Genomic DNA, 18,092 nt, shown 5'->3' with positions numbered 1-18,092 from the left:
AGAAGAAGAAGAAGAAGAAGAAGAAGAAGAAGAAGAAGAAGAAGAGCTCACGTCCAAGCAGCCCTCAGTTTTTCCCCAGAGGCTGTATAAGAGGCAAACCAACCAGGTCAGGCATAGTCCTTCCTTTTAGGAAGGTGGAGCCTGATTAGGTGATTATCTCTATTGGGAATGTGGACTTAGCATTGCCTATTGTTCCACTAGTTCTGGAAATAAAAAATTAGATAAATGTCCTACTTTAAAACCAGACAGTGCCAGAGTGACAGTGATGAGTTTAGGGGCTTGCCTTTCACGTGGCTGACCCAGATTCAAGTCCTGGCACCACAGAGTCTCCCAAGCATCACCAAAATTGGCCCTGGAGGCACCTGGAGCATTGCCAGGACAACCCATGTGACCCCCAGCACCACAGGGCCTGGGCAGCATCATATCCTCGGGTGCTGGCTAAAGCACTGATCTGGTAGCCAGAAATTACCTGGAGGGTCCCCAGTCACCCTCAAAACCACAGTGCTGGTCAAACAAGATGTATTTGAGGGCTAAACACAATCCAAATGAGACTAATTTGCACCTTCTGAATATTGCTCTATTTTTCTTTCTCTTTTCCTATTCATCTGTCTGTGTCTAAGAGACATAAACTGTCTCTCTTTCTGTCTTTCTCTCTGTTTCTGTTGCCAATGATATTTCCTGACAACTTATTACACACGCACACACACACACACACACACACACACAGAGTTAAATTTAAGCCCCCAATTTGCATGCCTGAGTCCTCAGTGCTGGTCCCCAGGGAGCCAGCAGGATGTATCCACAGAGTGTGTCTCCTGTCTCTGCACGGCCCTGCACCCCTGCCATCTGTCCCCCAACATTTCTCAAGCATCCTTCTCCCTCCACTCTATTTCCTTACACATATGACTCTTGACAAAAGCTGCTCAGGACAAGCACCCAGGGACAGGAAGGGAGTCTCTCCTTAGATCTGGGGTGGGGAACATGGTGTCAGGGTAAGGAGGCTGAGCTGGGGTCAGCTGTGCAAGTGCTTATTTTTCAAGGGTACATATCTTCAGGCCCCATGGAGTGACAGGGCTGCAACACTGATTGGCCCATGAGCAGCCTCTGAGTGTACAAGTCTATCTAGCCATCCCTACATGGGGCCCTCAGAGTTGCTGTCCTGACCACTTTTTCTAGGACCTTTTTCATGTCACCATGCAAAGTTCAACAGGTTGCAGCTCAGGCATCTGAAAGACATTCTTTGGTCCCCTCAGGGAGTTCACAAGGACCAGGGTATGAGAAGTCAAGCCTCCTAGCCTCTCTGCTAGTGGCATCACAGGCATCACTGGCAAGTGAGACCTGGGCAAGTAAAGGAAATAGCACTTCTCTGGGCAGGATTGCATGCCCACCCCAAAGAGCAATAGCCCAAGAAATGGAGTCTAAGGCCAAGAGCCTGAGGGTGCTGCTAAGGCAGCTTGGGGCAGAGGGTTTAGGGCCCATCTCCCCACAGGCCTGGCTGCATGTCTGTGGTGTTTCTGAACAGGCTGAGGTCCAAGGCTTTGAATTCTACTCAATAGAAGAGATTGAGGTACCTTAACCCCATCTGGGTTTCTTTAGGAGCTCAGACATGGTTCTGGGTCTATTATTCCCTTTTGGGCTTCTTCTAGTCACCCACTCTCCTCTTAGGGGTCTCCCTAAACCTTGCAGAGGATGCTCAGAGATAGGGGTCTACCACAGGCATGTGAGAAAGGGGGTCCCCACCAAGCTCCCAGCCCAATAGTATGGACACCACACAGCAGCTGCTCCAGCCAGATCAGTGGCTGTGAAGAAAAACAAAATTGGGTTTACCTTTTTCTCAGTGTCTTCCCTCTCCAGGCATGCTGCTGACATCTGAGGCAGAAAAGGGGAAGCAAGAGAAGGCCCAGTGACCAATTTGTACCCTCCTTGACCACACCCCCATTTCTCAGGTCTGTGAGGGCACTGAGAAGTGAAAGAAAACCATAGGCATGGTCAGTTTTTGAACTTACTGCAGGGAAAACTGTCCACCACCCCCCTAACCCACACACACACACACACACACACACACACACACACACACACACACACACCACAACACTCAAAAAATACTAATGATTCGTCAAGCAGATTCAGAAGTGCCATTCTGCTGAGAAGAGGTACAGGTCAACCTGAAAATATTTGTCAGTGGATGACCCTCCAGTTACCTCTTTGGACATAGAAAGGAAGGGATACCCAGAGATCATTAGCCTAGAGGCTTCAGCAATTGCCTTTGGTTGCAAGGAAGGCAGAGACAACAGGAAGGAATTCATAATGGCTGAGCAGTGTTCTGAGATGAGCAGAAGCCAAATCACATTATCAGGCTTCTGCCAAGAGCATTTAAAGACCAGCTTTTGAGCAGACCCAGACAGATCTTATGGAGAAGAAGGAAACTGAGAGTTCCACACTGCACCATCCCTCCGTGCTGCTGACAGCCACAGGGAAAGAATAACAATGTCCTCCAAAGAAATTTTAGGCTGAGGTACCTCTCTAATCTCATCTGCTGAGCAGAACTCAAAGACTTGGACCTGGTACCACACACCTCAGAAGACTGTGAAAGGCAGAGAGAGGGCATATGGAGTAGGAGCCTCACACCTCTTCATCATCAGAAGAATAAGATCCCCACATTTTCTCTCTGCTTTAGACATCCCAGATTGAATCCTAGAGAAAAGGTCAACTGGAAATGCCAATGGACACAAACCTTTCTCCACCAAAAGTAGTAACAAGGCTGTCCCATAAAGTGGAAGCCGCAGGGGAATATCAATGGGGTAACATCTGCCTTCTCCCATCCAAGGTGGAACTGAGACAAACTGGAATTCACACTCCTGCTAAGGAAATTTCACCCCGGTGTCATCAAGGCTATGAGAAAAATGTGGTAGACCCTCAACTGACTGTAGTGAGTTGGTAAACCTTCATTTCACAGGAGCAGTTTGCTAAAACAGATTTTTGTCTTATACATATGACCCAATTTCCACGCTGCACAGATTTTTCGTGAAAATCACTCATCCTACTGAGAAACAGGGAGATCCCAATGGGAAAATAGAATCAACAACCAAGATGATATGGAGGTCAGAATAATGTGACGAATTTTGAAAGCAGGCATTGAAAAAAAGCTGTGGTAAACAATAATCATGTCCAAAACAAATGAAAGAATGAATATAGAGATGACATTGCAGCACAAATAATTTTAATATAAAGAAGACCCAAAAGGAAATTTTGCATAGTCCAATAAAATGTAATAATGAAATAAAACTTTAATGTATGGGTTCAACTGCAGAAAGAAGAAAACAGAAAAAAAAAAAACCACATATGACACAAGGAGTATCAGAAATGGCACCCTCTGAACAGCAGAGGGAAAAGGAAAGAGTGTAATGAAAGAAGGAACATTTGTGTTATTGGTTCTCTAAAGAGGGTAGGATTGAGAAAGTATTTGAAAAAACAATGACCAATAACACTCCCAATCTGAATCCACCAAAATACACTTATCTACAGATCCAAGTCATTGAATGCAACAGAGATAAACTAAAAAAAAAAATCTATGTCAAAATATAATAGTCCAAGTTTTAAAAACTAAAAACAAGGAAAAGTTTTGAAACTAACCACTGAGAAATGAACTTAGAGAGAAAACCCATTCAAATGAGATTGCACATCATGGACTTGCTAGGAAGTGAAACAACATTTTTAGGTACTGAAAGAAAGGAACTATTAACCCAGAAACCTATATATAGTGAAAATATCCTCAAGAATAAAAGAGGAAAACAAGAATGTCTCAGAGGAAAGAAAACTCAGTGACTGTATTAGAGAACTACCATAAAAGAATTATTAAAAGAAATTCCCTAAACAGAAAGAGGATATTTTTTTACTATTTTATTTTTTTAAATAATTTTTATTGTGACTAAAAAATGAATAACAAATCTCAAAATGAGGATTTTTAAAGGAGATCTTGGCAGATAAGGAAAGAAAAAGAATATGGGAAGAACACATATCTGGGTAAATAAATTAAGCTTTTCTTCAGAAGGGACTACTGTGATAGTTAGAAATGATCACTCTGGACAAGAACCGGGTTCTAAAAGGAGATAAAGTGATAGATATGGTACCACTCAGTAACAATATTATAAACTACAGTGTCTAAAGTGGAAAAAAAGAAAAGAAAAGAAAGATACAGAGAGAGAGAGAGAAAGAGAGAGAGAGAGAGAGCTGTCTGCTTCATAGGCTGGCAGGGGTTGGGCTAGAGCAGGGGTCCTCAAACTTTTTAAACAGGGGGCCAGTTCACTGTCCCTCAGACCATTGGAGGGCCTGACTATAGTAAAAACAAAAATTATGAACGAATTCTTATGCACACTGCATAGATCTTATTTTGCAATGAAGAAACAAAACAAATACAAATACAATATGTGGCCCGCGGGCCATAGTTTGAGGACCACTGGGCTAGAGGGAAACTGGGGACACTGATAATAGAAAGTGCACACTAGTGAGGGGTGTTGCAATTGTATAAAGGGTGTTGCACGGTGTATGAATGAAACTCAGTCATGAGCAACTTTGTAATTGTGAAAAACACAACTGTATTATGAACAATCTTGTAACTATGGCATTTAAATAAAGTAATTTAAAAAACAAACCTGTCTTATCTTGGCTTTTCTTTTTTGTGTGTGGTTTTTGGTTTTTCGGGCCACACCCATTTGATGCTCAGGGGTTACTCCTGGCTAAGTGCTCAGAAATTGCCCCTGGTTTGGCGGGACCATATGGGACGCCAGGGATGGAACCTCGGTCCTTCCTTGGCTAGCACTTGCAAGGCAGACACCTTACCTCTAGCGCCACCTCGCCAGCCCCTTAGCTTGGTTTTCCTAAATTATGTTTGATATCATTATGTTTCTAAAATACGACAGTCAAAGCAAAAATGATGACAGTATTTAAAGGTGTTTCTCATAGGTAAAGATATCTAGTTACGACAATTACCATATTTTTTGTTCTATAAGATGCACCTGACCGTAAGACACACTGAGTTTTTAGATGAGGAAAGCAAGAAAAAATAATATTCTAAGCAAATGGTGCACTAAAATATTTAATAAACGCAACTCAAAAAGCCGTCAGGAGATACAGTTTGGAACAACTAGCCTGCAAGGCTGAAGTATATTTACAATATGCCGGTCCACAACTGGTTAAGCACATTTACCTAACTCTTTTTTTTTTTACAACAGAAAATTAAAAAGAAACATTTTAAATATTTTTAAAAATAATACTATTTATTAAAAACAAATGATCAATTTATTATTTATTAAATTAATATAAATTATTTATTAAATAAAATTTTTATTAAAAATAAATACTATTTTTCAAATAGTCTTAAACAAAGGCTCTATATTTGATGGTGAAAGTGTGTTAACATGATGGCTTGTACTATGTGGTATGTCTGCGCAATAAAGGGGGCGAAACACGGCGGATGTCAAGTGATTAGTCTATGGTCTCCTCCCCTGCACTCAGACTTCAGCTCCAGGTGGCATTTGCTCCATAAGATGCACAGACATTTACCCCCATCTTGGGGGACTGGGGGACTTCTTATGGTACAAAAAATATTGTATAAATGATAAGGGGTAAAGGAATGTGAACTGAAGTAAAGTATCTACACATTACTTGAACTGGGAAAATGTCGAATGAAAATCAGTATAAATTGACAAGTTATAGAATAAATAGAGTAAATTAAATAAACTGATGAACGTAAGACTAGCGGATAATTACAGTGAATATAAGTGGTCTAAAGTACAAATTATAAGAAAAAGTGATTATGGGGCCAGAGATATAGCACAGCGGTGTTTGCCCTGCAAGCAGCCGATGCAGGACCTAAGGTGGTTGGTTCGAATCCCGGTGTCCCATATGGTCCCCTGTGCATGCCAGGAGCTATTTCTGAGCAGATAGCCAGGAGCAACCCCTGAGCACAGCCGGGCGTGGCCCAAAAAACCAAAAAAAAAAAAAGAAAGAAAAAGTGATTACAATAAAATATGACTCAACTATATGTTTTTTGTAAGAAAAGAACTTCCAATTAAATTAATTTAAAAATAAAATAATGTAAAAAGATAATATATAAAAAAAATGCCAAGCAAAAGAAAGCAGGTATGACTAAATTGGCAGCAGATAAAGTAGACAACAGAAAATTACCAAGGTGAGAGGTGGTTATTATATAATAAGGAAAGGATTTATTCATACACAGCAAACCCTAAATGTACAGGCACTAAATACCAAATATGAGGAGTAGAAAACAATAGAAATAAAAGGAAAACTAGAATCACAATTATAGTTGGAACTTAAATAAAATCCCTCAACAATTGATAAAAAACTATTTTCTTGTTTTATCTTTTTTTGTTTGTTTGGTTTTTGGGCCACACCCAGCAGCGCTCAGGGGTTACAACTCCTGGCTCTCTCTGTTCAGAAATTACTCCTGGCAGGTACGGGAGACCATCTGGGATGCTGGGATTTGAACCAACGCCAGTCGTGGGTTGGTCGCTTGCAAGGCAAACACCCTACTGCTGTGCTATCTCTCCAGCCCCTGATAAAAACAATTTTCTATTTAGATGGATAATCATTCAGGGTACATAAGAATGCAACATCATGAACCAACAAAGTTGCCATTTCTGGAACATTCTCCCCAGCAAAAGCCTGTTCAAGTATCCTTATAAACCAAGTATAAAAAACCATGAGATGAGACTCCAAAAAATGGACTAGAAATTGTAATAGGAACATCTCTAAATATCTGAAAAGCAAATAACACACTTTTAAGTAATCTGTATGTGTAAAAGTAAATCACAAGAGAAAAAATTTAATCCATGAAATTAATTTTTATCAAATGTTGTGAGACAAGGATAAAGCACAGAAAGAAGTTGGGAGTTGGAGAGCTGAGTGCTATATCAGGTGATTCCCAGAGCCCATGTGGCCACTGCCAGCTATTCCCAGGCAGTAGTTAATGAGAGCACCAGGTTATGGATAGGTGATCCTTGGGCCCTGCCATACCAGGGCCCACCAAGGTAAGAGCGCAGGGGCCTTCAGGGTTATGCCTGGCAATAGTTGGAAAAAGGGGATGTGCTGCTGGAATTAAACTAAGGCCACAGAACTCTCTACCTGGTCCTGAGAGAAAGAAATTTATAGCACTAATGCATACATTCCAAGAAGTCTCATATTAATAACATAAAACTTTCTCTATAATCTGGAAATATAAGAACAAAAGAAATTTAAAGCAAGTAAGCAAATGCAAGCATACACACACACACACACACACACACACACACACACACACCAGAAATAATAAGCAGATTGGAACAAGTCAATGAAACTAAAACACGTATTAAAGAGAACAGAATATATGATTTACTGAAAAGGTTGACAAAGCCGACAGATTTCTAGCAAGAATGATGAAGAAAAAGAAGAAATTTTGCTTTATAAAGAATAAAACTGGGCCCGAGTAATAGCACAATGTGTACTTGCCTTGAATGCGGCTGATCTTGTTTTGATTCTGACACCATGTATGGTCCCTAAACACTCAACAAGAGTGATCCCTGAGCACAGAAGCAGGAGAAGGGCCCTGAGCACTGGCAGGTATGAATCCAAAACAAAGACTAACTAACCAAACAAAAAAGAATGGAACAGGACCTATTATTACAAACCCTGAAATTATCCAAAAGATCATATGGAAATTCTGAGAACAACTCCGCACATATAAATTTGACAATTTTTATTTATTCCTTTTTAAAAAAAATACAAGAATAGAGCCGGAGAGATAGCATGAAGGTAAGGCGTTTGCCTTTCATGCAGAAGGTCGATGGTTCGAATCCCGGCATTCCATATGGTCCCCTGAGCCTGCCAGGAGCAATTTCTGAGTGTGGAGCCAGGAGTAACCCCTGAGTGCTGCCAGGTGTGACCCAAAAACCAAAAAAATAAAATAAAATACAAGAATAGTCCTCTAATAAGCTCCACCATCCCCCCAAAATCTCCAAAAATTTCTAGAGAAATCTATCCAATACTTCCAAACTCATCTTATGAAACTTTTATAACTCTGAAACAAAAATAATGATAGTAGAAAAAATTAAAAAAAAATATTCTTCATAAATAGGAATGTAAAATTTCTCAAAAAATATCAGTAACTATAGATTAGTTCTGAAAATTCATGCCCTACCTTGAACACGTATCTCACTTGCTTGTCTGTATGTATCTTTGCTTGTTTATTTCCTGGAGAAATCTGTTCTTTTTTAAATATACACTTCTTTATTTCTCTACCTCACATCTTTCTAAGCAAATTTCATTGGATAGAAACTAGCTTGCTTCACACACACAAAAATATCAATATAATTCAACATATTAAAATAATTGTACGTTGACCAAGGAATGCAGACTCATTCAATATTTTGGAAACCATTCTAATCTCATCTTAACAGATGGGAAAAGAAGAAAAATCACACAGAGATATAAATTGTTTCAGGAAGACCATTTGATAAAATTCAACACACAGTCACAGTTAAACACACACACACACACACACACACACACACACAAAGCTAAAAAAAAATCTCTGAAGATTAGAAATAGAATAAAATTCTTCAACGTGACATTCTACAACAAACCTACACATCAGCTCTCACACTTAATACTGAAAGACCCAACCTAAGATTAGGAACAAAACAAGAATACCCATTCTCGCAACTCCATTGTATTAATAGAAGTTCTAGACATATGTTTCTATACTAACAATAACCATGTACAAACAATGACCAGGTGGAAATTGAAAAATACCGTTCCACTTAAATGCTTAATAAAGAAATATTAAGTAAAACGAACCTAACAAAGAATATGTAAAATAAATAGACTGAAAATTACAAAACACTGATGAAAAATAAGTCAAACCTAAGTAAAGATAAGTAAACACAGCTACATGAATCAAAAGGTGAAACCTGGTAAAGATCTCTCAAAATTTAGAGACAGACTTCATACAATTACTATTATCATCCTAACAAGATTTCTTTGTAGGTATAGATTTTTGTAAAGTTTATACATAAATACAAAAGAATGAGCACAGAGGGGCTGGTGCAGTGGCGCAAGTGGTAGGGCGTTAGCCTTGCACGTGTTAATTTAGGACAGACCTAGGTTTGATGCCACAGCATTCAATACAATCCCCCAAACCAGGAGCAATTTCTGAGCGCATAGCCAGGAGTAACCCCTAATTGTTACTGGGTGTAGCCCAAAACAACAATAACAACAACAACAACAACAAAGAATGAGCACAGACATTTCTGAAAAAGACAAAGGGGGCCCGTGCAGTGGCGCAGGGCATAAGGTGTCTGTCTACCTTGTGGGTGCTAGCCTAGGACAGACCGAAGTTTGATCCCCCTGTGTCCCATATTTTCCCCCAAGCCAGGGGTGATTTCTGAACATATAGCCAGGAGTAACTCACCGGGTGTGTCCCAAAAACAAAACAAAAGAAAAAACAAAAAGACAAGTAAAGGGGGTGAGTAGTCACACTCTCATTTTAAGGCTTGCTAGAAAGTAAGATAAGTTCCTAGACACCCTCACCCGGTTTTGATGGGAACACAAAGATTGCTTGAGGAGATTAGAGAAGCCAGAAATAGTCCCAGACCAGCATGATCAGAAGACTTCCCCCGAGGCAGGAGAGATGATAGCACAGTGGTAGGGTGTATGCCTTACAGCAGTTGACTAGAGAGGGACCAGGTTCAAATCCTGGCATCTCATATGGTTCCCCAGCCTGCCAGGGGCAATTTCTGAGTGCAGAAGCCAGGAGTGACTCCTGAATGCTGCTGACTGTGGCCCAAGAACCAACCAATCAATAAATAAAAGAAAACTCCCCTGGCCCCTTATTTTATTTCCCTATTATTATGTGTGGTTGTCACAACATGGGTCACACATACGTCTGGCTGTGGTGGTCACACACTTAGTTATGGTGTTCACTTAGGATCTCACATCAGGTTGCAGTGCTCATACTCTCAGCCACTGTTTGTCAGGGGTGACACTCCTTGGTTACAGTGACAGTGGCATACCTTCAGGTTGTATTTTCCAGGGGTTCACCCAGATTTCTCACACATGCTCCCTGAGGCCAAACTTCCTATCTTGCACATTGTTTTTACTTGCAACGCTGTTGCAGTTGCCCTTGCCAAATCCGTCTGTGGTATGGCTGAAAATAGTTTGCAGGGTTGGGTAGTCATAGACAGCAGAGCTGCCAGGCACAAACAATAGAGCATAGGACCAAGTACAGCACAGGAGGAGGCACCAGGGGTTGAATTTGGAGATTTCTGCTTGCCTGTAGGCATGCTAAGCCATGGAACTCTCTCCCAGATTCAGCTGACTATTGGAGAGTCACAAGAAAAACATGAAGCAAGGGCCAAGAGTTAATACAGTGCCTGGGGTGTTTGCCTTGCACACTTCTAACCCAGGCTTGATCCCCAGCACCACGTATGGTTCCCCAAAACCACACCAGGGGTAATGCCTGAACTCAGACCCAGGAGTAAGCTCAGAGCACTGCCAGGTGTGGCCCCAAAAAAAACAAAAGAGAGAAAGAGACTTCACTCAAGAAGATTTTTAAAAATCACATTTTAAAAATGTCCAACATCACAAGCCTTTAGAGAGATAAAGATTAAAGTCACCACAAGTTATCACTAGCACACCCAATTAGTCAGCTAAAATAAAGACCAGTGGAAACATTAAATGCTGAATAGGATGTTAAGTACCTAAATACATTGCTAAGCAAAGAAATAAAATTTTCCACTCTGGAAGACAGTTTTAAGATAGTTCCTCAAAAGGTTAAATAGAATTACCATAGAGCTCTGCAGGTCCACTCTAAGGTAGACAGCTAAGAGAAATAAAATATGTCCACCAGATCATTGAATGCAACATTAAACCAGAAGCCAAAAAGTAAGAAAAATCAAATATCCAAATCCAGGAATATGATGCAAGAGTAAGATGCAGGCCTTGTATGCATGAGATCTGGGTTTAATCCCCAATATTTTGTATCTGTTTTAATATAGCTTAATAAATTTTTTACAATAAAACACTCATCAATCCACACAAGAACTGGTTCATTGGCTGGAGAGATAGCATGGAGGAAAGGCGTTTGCCTTTTATGCAGAAGGACGGTGGTTCGAATCCCAGCATCCCATATGGTCCCCCGAGCCTGCCAGGGGCGATTTCTGAGCATAGAGCCAGGAGTAACCCCTGAGCGGTGCTGGGTGTGACCCAAAAACAAAAACAAAAAAAGACCTGGTTCATTAAAGTTTATCACTCATATTATGATAAACTCATATTATGATTCATATTGTTTCCCAATATTTAAATCCACAACACTCACTTAGCATCCAAATACAAATTCCTCAAAATTTCAAATTAGAGACAGAGGCTTTGAGACACTTCTTTCTGGCTAGACTCACATTAGCCCAGCGACTTCTGGCAGGAAAGATGTGCATTGAAATGGTTCCTTGATGCAATTACATTGCTTGTGAGCTCTGACATGTTGAACAGCTGTGCAGATATCATCTCTGATTATGGGCTGAATCCTTCTGCTTTTATACATAAATGAAGTAGACACTTGATCTTTATCTGGGAACCAGAAGAATATATTATCTGTCATCCAGATGCCTTAGCAAAGGTGCCAGAGTCTTTCTTCATTGGTTGGTGTCCATGCATTGTGCAAAAAATTTTTTTAACTTTTTGGAGCCACACTCAGCAGCGTTCAGAAGTTACTCCTGGCTCTGCACTCAGAAATTGCTCCTGACAGATTTGGGGGACCATATGGGATGCCAGGGATTGAACCTTGGTCAATCCTGGGTCAGCCGCATGCAAGGCAAACACCCTATTCATTGTGCTGTCACTCAGGCCCCAACATTGTGCAAACTTTCCGAGTTAAACCCCACCTTAGGGGAGTGGTTGTCAGGTGCTGGCCTGAGTCCCCACTATTTTGTTTTGCATTTCATATATATATATACACCTTTACCAATATCATATATAGCATAACCATACAAAAAACATTTGGGAAAAGCAAAAAAAATGACATTATTTCAGGATAAACTTGGAAAAATTATGTGAAAAATGTTCATACACAACCACATACTGTCTGAGTCCATTTCTATGAAATGTGCAGAAAAAGAAAATCTGTTAAAGCAGGAAGTAGATTTAAAGTTGGCCTAGGCTTGAAGTGGGGGAAGGGTGTGTTGAGAGGAAATGTGAAGAGAAAGATAATGAGGAAGGGTTTATTTAAAGGGTGGTAAAATGATCTAAAATTGATTGTGGTCGTTACATAACTGAGTGAATATACTAAAAATCATTGGCGTGTAAAGAGGATAGATTGTATGGGCAATTGGAAAATGGACCAAAGATATAAAGAGATAACACCAAAAGGATATACAGATGGCAAACAAACACATGAAAATATGTTCGGCATCACTAGCCATTAGCGAAATGCAAATCAAGAGCATGATAAGATATGACTACGGACCTAGAAGAGCCGTTAAAATAAAAATAATAATAACGATACCACCACATACTGGGAAGGATTTAGAGCAACTGGAACACTCATTTGTTGCTTTGGGAAATAGAAATTACTTTGGGCAAAAAAAAAAGAAAGAAGAAAGAAAGAAAGAAAGAAAGAAAGAAAGAAAGAAAGAAAGAAAGAAAGAAAGAAAGAAAGAAAGAAAGAAAGAAAGAAAGAAAGAAAGAAAGAAAGAAAGAAAGAAAGAAAGAAAGAAAGAAAGAAAGAAAGAAAGAAAGAAAGAAAGAAAGAAAGAAAGAAAGAAAGAAAGAAAGAAAGAAAGAAAGAAAGAAAGAAAGAAAGAAAGAAAGAAAGAAAGAAAGAAAGAAAGAAAGAAAGAAAGAAAGAAAGAAAGAAAGAAAGAAAGAAAGAAAGAAAGAAAGAAAGAAAGAAAGAAAGAAAGAAAGAAAGAAAGAAAAAGAAAAAAGAAATTACTATGGGCACTCTGAAAAAATAATTTGAGTTTCTTAAGACTTTAACAAGATGTTTTACTCATAACTCAGCAATTATAGGCATTCATCCTCAAAAAATAAAATCTGAAGTTCACAAAAATCTGCACACCACCGTGCACTGCAATTTTATTTGTCATTGTACCGACCTGGAATCAACCTGTTCAAAAGGGGAATTCTTAAGCAAACTATGATGCGACCATACTTGGCTTCCTAGGTACCAACCACCAGGAAGCAAGTGTCAATAAGAGTGGCATTTGCTGGGGCCGGAGAGATAGCATGGAGGTAAGGCATTTGCCTTTCATGCAGGAGGTCATCGGTTCGAATCCCGGCGCCCCATATGGTCCCCCGTGCCTGCCAGGAGCAATTTCTGAGCCTGGAGCCAGGAATAACCCCTGAGCACTGCCGGGTGTGACCCAAAAACCACAAAAAAAAAAAAAAAAAAGAGTGGCATTTGCTGACTTTGAAGAACATTCAACTAAATCCAAATTGTTTTTATTTTATCTTGTTCTGATGCCTCCCAAAAAGTGCTCAAAGGTTTCAGGGGCCACTTCTGGGCCTGGTGATACTCAAACTACTGAGCCATTATGTCAATGGACACAGTGCTTTTGGGTCTGTGTTTCTGGGAATGACCAAGACCATCATAATCCACCCACCCACCCCAACACACACAGTTGAACTCAGGTAGTATACTGAGTTTTTGCAAACCACAATCTCAAAATGATAGCTTGGTTTGTTTCCTTTTATGTAACACCCTCAAAATGACAAGCTGATAGAAGTGAAGAAGAGATGATTCATAGCAGAGCTTAGAGAAGGCGAAGGACAGGAAGTGGTTGTGACCTGTACGAAGACCTGAGGGGTCTCAGAACCCTGAGTCTTGGTCACATGCATGGTCACACACATCTAGACCTGGGGCCAAAAGCCTTAGATTTAGGTACACATGAAACCAGTACCATAACCTACTTCTGGAGTTCTACCAAATTATACAAGAACCAACCACCAAGGGAAACTGGTGACAGATCTACCAGATATCTCTGTTCTGTTTTTGCAACTTCCTATGAAACTAAATTTAGTTTAAAAAAAATTTTTTTAATATAAACCATCTGTCTGTATGGGAATGGGTGATCGAAAATCTCAGGCAGGGAACCCCCAGGAACTTAAATCACCCAATTTCTGAAGTTCCTATGGGCCAGCTCTAGGCAGGGCTCGAAGTCCTGTACAGGGAGGGTCTCTTGTCCTGCATCGATTCTCCCTTTCAGGTGAGTGAGGTCACCTGCATGCATAGCACAGACCTGGGTTCAAATCCTAGACCCTCCATTTGTCACCTGTGATGACCCTCCACACAGACACAGGTTTCTAAGGCCATGATGACTCTCCTGAATCTTAGACACACAACAGGCTCTGCAGATGCTGAACAGGGAACCAACCTGATCACAGTTGTTGCCTCTTGTGCTGCTGAACCTGGAGCACATGTTCTTGAGACTCAGCCTGAAGTGAAATCTGACAGAGAGACCTTTTCAATGCCTCCACCCAACCCCGATTCCCAAGGGACAAACAGAACTAGCACTGGGAGTGAGTGTGGGAGGGTCTTCTGCTTGGCTGCTGGCCCGATCTTGAGCTGAAATGTCCCAGGTCCAGGAAGCACGTAGGAGTTGAAATCAAGACGCTTGAGAATCAAACAGGGTGGCCAGAGAGATAGTACAGTGGACTATCTCACAGTGACTGACTCCAGTTTGATCCCCAGCACCAAACAGGGGTCCCTGATCCCCAGCAGCAGAGATCCCTGAGCACAGTCAGGAGTAAGTCCTGAGCACTACCAGGCTTGCCCCCCCCTCAACTTTTCTCTCTTTCTCTCAATCTTTCTCAAAATCTCTCTCTCTCCTCCCTCACTCTAACACACACACACACACACACACACACACACACACACACACACACACACACACACAGCCAGTCAAAGCAGAGCGGTGAGTCCCAGGCACTGGCCCAGGGCAGCCAGAGAAGAGAAGAGAAGAGAAGAGAAGAGAAGAGAAGAGAAGAGAAGAGAAGAGAAGAGAAGAGAAGAGAAGAGAAGAGAAGAGAAGAGAAGAGAAAAGAAGAGAAGGTTCCAGCACATTCTCTCAACCCTCCTGCTCTGAAACCTGCTGCCCAGACTTAACTCCTAAGTCTTACCCACTTAACTCCTGGCCAGACTCCATCCTCGGCCTCTGTCCATCTGGGGTTCACATAGATAGAGCAGACCTGAGCTCTACATCTAACTTGCTTTCTCACCTGCACCCTCATGCCCACCTGGGAAGTCCCTTCACTGAGTCCTCACCTTCCTCATCTCCACTTCTGGTTCTTTACCTGGGTCCTTTGCTACACAGTTGTCTGTGGCATCTTTGAGCCCTCAAGCCCCTCCAGAGCATATCATTGGACCCCATCATTCTCTCTAAGGGAAAGACTAGGATTCATGCCCAGTCTCTGCCTCCCTCAGGCACTGTCCCCTACTGCAGAACCCCTTCCCCCAAGCAGACCACTTCCTCTGAATTCCATGAGCAAACACATTTTTTCTAGGTTGTATGGGGGGTGGGCAGGAAGAGAGGGTTGGTCTATACCCAGCAGCATTTCCATGCTATTCTTGACTCAGCACTAAGGTTATTGACTCTAGGATGCCGGAAATTCCAACTGCTATCAGCCTCATGCAATTGCTTTATCTCCTGTGCCATCTCAGAGATCTTTGCATGTGTGCTTGGCTGTCCTTGGACCCACACTCCAGAACCCCACAGTGCCTCCTCTGGTTTTTACTCAATTGATTCTTTCAGCAGTAGTTTCCTCACCAGCATACCATTTCCTTCCCAGCAGCCTCCCTGGCCAACAAACCATGTGTCTGATCTGTCTCCCTGAGGATTCATTTTATCTAGGTAGAGAATTGTGGAGCATACAATTTCCATTCCTTCTCCTGGGCCCCTGAGTGTCATCTACTCTAAAAGACCATCTTCAGTGGCTAGATCTGAAGAGTATCAGGCTGAATGAAATGAGTCAGAGGGAGAAGGACAGACACAGAATGATCTCACTCATATGTGGCCCATAAAGGAACATGCTAGGGAAATAACTAAAGCATAAAGGCAACAGGAGCAAAGGGCAGGAGCTCTGGTCTTCAGTAGGAAGTTTGTCACACCAAGGGGAGGCAGGACAAGATAAGGAAAGGGACTACTATGAGAATGATAAGGGGAAGCGGTCACTGTGGACTAGAACGAGGTGCTGAAAGGAAGTATAGTGATATGCATGGTACCTTATCAGTGATATCCTATATCATGATATCTATATCAGTTTCTAAAATGGGGGGCAGAGGCATGAAGGAAAAGGGTGGGACAGAATGGTCATAGTGGTAAGGCATGTTTGCCTTGAGTGTGATCAACCCAGGTTGGATGCTTAGAATCCAAATGGTTTCCCCATGCACTGCCAGGAATAATCCCTGAGCACTTCCTGGTATAGCCCCAGAAGCAAAAAAAAAAAAAACAAAAAAATAAAAGGGGGGGGTGGGGAGAAGTACCTTCCATGGAGGCAGACTGGGGAAAGGAGGGAAACAGGACATCGGTGGAAGGATATGAACACTGGTGAAGGAATTGGTGCTGGAACACTGTGATTGAAACTCAGTCTCAATAGTTTTGTGATTCATGGTGATTCTTTTTTTTTATTTTATTTTATTTAATTTATTTACTTATTTATTTTTGGTTTTGGGGTCACACCTGGTGTGGTGACGCTCAGGGGTTACTCTTACCTATGTGCTCAGAAATCACTCCTGGCTTGGGGAACCATAGAGGAGGCCAGGGATCAAACCCAGGTCTGTCTTGGGCCAGGTGCATGCAAGGCAAAGGCCCTACCGCTGAACCACCACTCCAGCCCCTGACTTTGTATATTTATTAAGAACACTTCTCTTGACCTTTTGGGTTTTGTTTTGTTTTTAATAAACAGACCCTCCTCCTTTTGTTTCTTTCGGGCCACACCCAGCTGTATCCAGGGCTTACTCCTGGCTCTGTGCTAAGGAATCACTCCTGGGGGACTTGGGGTGCTGGGGATCAAACCTGGGTTGGCCATGCGTAAGGTTGGGTACCCCACCTGCTGTATTATTTCCACTGCTCAAGCAGCCTTCCTCCCAACTGCTGATGTCAAGCTGGCACCCTCTCTCTTCCTGGGCCACACACCCCCATTAATGGCTTTTGGGCACCACAGGGTTACTCTGAGTCACTCTTATTGACATTTTCTGCTCATCAGGGCAAAGTCCTTAGGGGCATTCCCAGCGGCCAGACTGGCTGGTGCCAGGGTCTGTAGTCAGAGAACAGGTGTGTCAGGGCAGGCCCCAGCGGTAAAGGAGCAGAAGATCTGACTGAAGCTTCCAAGACCACTGTGAAAGGCTCCAACTCATCCCCCACTGTCCTTTGCCTAGGTCCCCAGGTTTCAGCGCCTTCTTTCTCAGGGCCTTGACCTTGGTGGTCCCCCATGTGCTTTTCTTCCATCAGGATAACTCCCTGGCTCCAGAGACCTTAAGTCACACTTTTCTGCCATGCTCAAAAGCCCCCCGCCAGCTTCTCTGGGGAGCAGAGAGCATGAGGTGCAGCCAGACCTGGTAGGTGATTGTTATGCCAAGTGCAAAGGCCCAAGGCTGCCAGGGCCTGGTGCTGCAAGGCTTGAATGGGCCTGTGGGGCCTTGTGCACCACCCAGGGATGCCAACATGTAGTGACTTTCCACCCCTGGACTGAGAGAAAAGAAAGAAAGAGAAACCAAGTATACTGCCCACCCCTGGACTGAGAGAAAGAATAGTAAAAAAGAGAAACCAAATATACTTTTTATTCCTCCTGGAGTCTAAGGTCCGCTGCCTCCTACCCCCAGGGATTTCAAAGAGAGAGAAAAAAAGATAGATGGGAATTCATCAGCCTGAATTGGCTGGGGAGGGCCTGCTTTCAAAGAAGAAAGAGAAAAGAATAGATACAAAGCAGGCAGCATCTCTCTGATGCTTTATCTCTGGCCCCCCAGGGACCAGCAGGTGCTGCTCTGGTCATTATATTAGCCCCACCACCACCCCTACAACAGTCCAAGTTTTTCTTTTATGCCA

Source organism: Suncus etruscus, chromosome 14 (assembly GCF_024139225.1).
Source record: "Suncus etruscus isolate mSunEtr1 chromosome 14, mSunEtr1.pri.cur, whole genome shotgun sequence".
NCBI lineage: Eukaryota > Metazoa > Chordata > Mammalia > Eulipotyphla > Soricidae > Suncus > Suncus etruscus.
This window is presented reverse-complemented; position numbering follows the sequence as displayed.